The sequence below is a fragment of the Solea solea genome, chromosome 1 (assembly GCF_958295425.1).
Source record: "Solea solea chromosome 1, fSolSol10.1, whole genome shotgun sequence".
In the NCBI taxonomy this organism is placed as follows: domain Eukaryota; kingdom Metazoa; phylum Chordata; class Actinopteri; order Pleuronectiformes; family Soleidae; genus Solea; species Solea solea.
Window position 1 is genome coordinate 28654646 of NC_081134.1, and position 4758 is coordinate 28659403.

Here is a 4758-nt window from a genome sequence, read left to right on the forward strand (position 1 = left end):
TTTACCCACAATGCCCTGCGCTGTAGTCCGCCTGAAGCGAACCGAGACCTATGTTTTTAGGCGGACCCGAGTTCACACCTGCCCAAACAAAAACGGACTTTCCGAGCGAACACACTAGGATTCTACTAAGAAGGAGCTGGTGTGAACGCAGCCTAGCTGAGCCGATAAAGTGTGACGTCGACAGACTGCCGGCCCCTGATTGATCAGAGAGTGTCGTCACTGGAAGAGTCAAAGCCGAACAATGCCGAACTGAAGATCAGTAAAAAAGACTTAAAAATCCCTGAAAATATTAACGTTTATCTCCAACATTTAAAGGAAAGGTCTAAAATCTCAATATTTAACAGAGGAGTCCGGTGAATTTAGCGTTCAGCTGTATTTCAGTTCAGCGACTGAATCATTAATCCACTGATTCTAATGATTCAGTTACACCGAAAACACAACTGCTTTACAAAGTCACAAGTTTGTCCTGACCACATCACGGCAGTCTCACGCAGCCGTTGCTACGAAGACCCCGCCCACATTGAGGAGGAGCTATGAAGTGGACTGGAAAACAACGTGTTCTGATACCACACCGTCAAGTCGAGTAGAACCGAGTAAGTGCTGGAACTTTATTATGGAAAAGCGACACAAGTGTGCGACTTGTGCATGTTCCATAACCCGCGCCCCGAAAAGGGAAGCTAACCTCGCCTTCTGCCCTACGTCAGCTGTCAAACCTGATGTTTTTGAAGGACAAAGCGCTCGGTGTGGTGTCGTGTGCTCACGTCTCACCCTCAGTTCACTGTCTTCTAACAACCGAGCAGCAAATCTCGCCGTGTTTCCGACCCAAAGCTTTCACAACATGCTCAGTGTTTATGGAGAAGGTCAAATTCAAACACCGGTGACGCTCGACTGCTCGTGAGCTCCGTGTGTAAATGTCAGGGGTGCGCGCACACACACACACACACATGGGTGCAGCGTCGCCCCAATATCGAGTCAATGTGCCGTGAAGTTTCTCAGAGTCGTGTTCTGACCTGCAGCTCCTGTGTCCACACAAGCTTAAAAACATTGATTTTGGGAGATTGAGGTTCAGATTAACTACTCATCACAAATCAGATTATAATACTGCAAAGTGTGATACGATGGGTGTTAAAGGGTTAAGGTTTAAGGGTTTAAACCAGGTCTAAAAAAAAAAAAATAATGTTCCCACAGAGAGATGAATACAAACACAGGGAACAGCAGAGCTCTGAATTGTTGTTTTCCTGCTTCAGATTCTTGGCAGCGCTGTGTCACCACACGCAGAGGGACGACCTCGAGGAAACTCACAGACGGTGCTTTACTGACCCAAATAACACAACACACCAGAGGTGTGGCTGCTGCTGCTGCTGCTGCTGCTGCTGCTGCGCAGTGGCGGCAGCAGACACGCGGGAACGTGGCGTTCCTCTCTCCGCAGACCTGATGTGGCAGAAACGATCATCACTTCCACAGGGAAAACACATGTTTCTGGTTTCTTTTGCACCATTTGACTCATTAAAATTCATTAACACTGAAAATACATTTGAGAACATGGATGTTTTCTAATCTCTGAATTTGAACATTTACATTAGAAAAATGACATTTGAATTCAGACAGACTGTCTAAATCCTCACAGCTTGTGCGTCTGTCACCAGTTCAGTATCTCACTCGTCCCCCTCGTCGCACTGATGTCCATTGTCTCGTCTTCTCTAATTCATTCTCGCCTCTCTCATGTTTCTTCACCAGACTTCGGCTGATCATTTCTCTGAAGACAGAGAGGACAGTGATGACAGTGAGGACAGTGATGACAGTGAGGACAGTGATGACAGTGAGGACAGTCTGGACAGTGAGGGTTAGAAATGACAGCTACATGAAACAAACAAATAATAAAAATAACAACAGTGTAATAATGACAATTCATTCACAATGTTGTGTCCAGGTGTGTCAGAGTCTCCTGAGGCCTCTGCTGCTGTTGGCCCCGCCCCTCCCTCTGCCTGATTGGTCCAACCTCTGGTCACTTAGAGTCGACACCTGTTACAAATTACCACCACATCAGCAACTGTGATTTCATCAGAGTATCTTCTGTCTGAGCCCTTTGTCTTTGACTCAGAGCTGACAAACCACAGTAACCACAGTGGAAAAACACCTGGAGAACTAGAAAGAAGAAGAGAACACCTGGAAACAGCTGGACAGCACCTGGAAACACGAGGATAATACCCAGGAAACTGCTGAGAATACTGGTTAACAGCTGGAAACATCCAGGAAATACAGTGGAAACACCTGAAAACTTCTGAACAGAACCTGGAAAACTCACAGGAACAACTGAAAACTAGAAAACACCTGGAAACTGATAGATAATACCAGTAAACCACTCGAAACATCTGGAAAACACCTGCATAATACACAGGAACAACCGGAAACTGGAAAAGACCCAGAAACTACCCAGGAAAACATCTGGAAACACTTGGAAAAACATATTTTATATAAAAGATTTTAGTGACTTAAATGAACAGAAATGTGTGAACATACAGCTGTTTGATTTAAATAGAACAAATCTTCTCTGTGTGAACAGAAAAACTGTGCTCACATCAGGGAATGAAGCACAACTGGAGTTTTGAGTTTATTCCAGGAGCCTGACCTTCAGTCGTCGCACTAAGAGGGGACGATATATGATATTATATGATGTGTTATATTATTATTATAATAACTACTGACACAGCGTGTGCTCTCCTGCTGCAGAGTTTCCTGCTCAGCCTCCTGCAGCGTCCACCGCTCTAATGACCTTCTCACCGTCCACCGTCTCCAGGAGACACATTTCATGCATTTTCACATGAACCAAAGCGTGACGGTGAACATGTGAAAGTTCACACCTGTGCGAGCACCTCCTCCCCCTCCTCCTCCTCCTCTTCCTCCCCCTCCTCCTCCTCGTCTCTGTCCATCACCTCCATCTCCTGCAAAAACCTCTGATCTCCAGTTGAGCTCTGCTAATCCGTGATGCAGGCGCAGCGGGGTTTTCTCCACAAATCAGCCACTCGGTCAGATATTTCTTCCCCATCAGGGATTAACTGAACCTTCCTGAGGAAAGTGAGGAGAAGGAAGTCATATCTTGTGTGAACAGGCTTCCAAAAAAAAAAAAAAAAAGCAGACGGGATCAAATTTCTCTCTGCTCTTTAGGTTTTTATTCATCACAGTTGAAGGAATGAGTTTATTTTGTGTATGTAAAAAAAAGTGTTGGATTTCCTGTAGTTTCCTTTCATTTTTGACACCAGGACATCGTGTGAGACATGAATCTCTCATGTTTGAGGTTTCAGGGCAGCCATGATTAACTCTTTTGAGAATATTTTTATCAGTTTCTGTGATTTTTCAGCTTCTTCAATGTGGATATTTCCTGGTTTCTTTGCTCCATATAATAATAAAAAAAAAAAGGACAAAACAAGATAATTATTTCAAGGTTTGGGTAACAGCCAAGAAGATCTTTATTAGAGCTTTATTCAGCTTTATAGCCAGAAAACACCTGGAAAACACCTCAAAACTGCTGGATAATACAGGGAAACAACTGGAAACATCCAGAAAACACATGTAAACACCTGTAAAACACTTGGAAAACACCTCAAAACTGCTGAATAATACAGGGAAACAACTGGAAAAATCCAGAAAACAACGGGAAACACCTGGAAAACACCTTTCACGACCCACCTGCAGTACTGTTATGGACCATTAGGGCTGTAGTAAAATAACAACAGGCGTTGAATAATATAAAATGTACACTTTTAGTGACATATACACTGAACTTTAATGACGATAAATCTTAATTAAATAAAAAAAAACTATATACCTTAAGATAAACACTGTTTAGATGACTAAATAATAACTAAAGATGTTTAGAATTCACTCACATGCTAAAATGGTTTATTCTGCAGACTATTAGCGGTCGGATAACTGAAAAAAATGTAGATTAGCGGCTAAAAAAAGCTACGGAAGTGTGTGTTTATTACTTTTTGTACAATTATAAGCTAAATCCACTTATTTTAAGTTTTCTTCCACTTTTTTTTTTTTTTTTAAAAACACCCAGTAACTTCAAACAGACTCATCATGCATGAGATATTTTATTCATCTTTCATTTTCACAGCGGTGATTTCTTTTTTTCCCCCTTTTTTTCCCCGGAGATTCAAATTTGCACTCGGCCAAAGCTTTGATTGGGGGGGGGGGGGGGGCGTTTGATCCGACCTCGGCTGCAACCATTTCCCAGAATTCCTCCCGTCCTCGTCTTCAAAGACAAAAGACGCTGCAGGTCGTCGTGTTGATTTAAAAACTCATCATCATCACTGAAACTCGTGATTAAAGGGATCGTTTTAAGTAAAAAGCTCAGGATTCACGTTTTATCTCAAATTCTCTCTTAATTGAGAAAGACCTGAAGTCATAATTTCTTATTTAGTGAGTGAGTAAACTTTCCATCTGCACTTTTAGGTACAGACAAGAACATAAACTACCTTTTTTTAATTGTAATTTGTCAAACTTTCATGTATTTCATGTATTTTTTGCTTCATCTCTGTCTTTAAAAATGTCTACATTAAATTTAGCATTTTTTACCTCCTCTCCCTTTCAGGTAAGGGCCTTGATCTGTGGAGGCCACCAGCTTGTGCCGCCATGTTTCTACGGCAGCCTGAACGGACAAAACCAGAAATGCTGCATTGTACATTTTGAATCGGAACCTTTCGAGGAAAACAAAGAACTTCATCCTCTCTTGGTATGTTACAATCTGCAGTT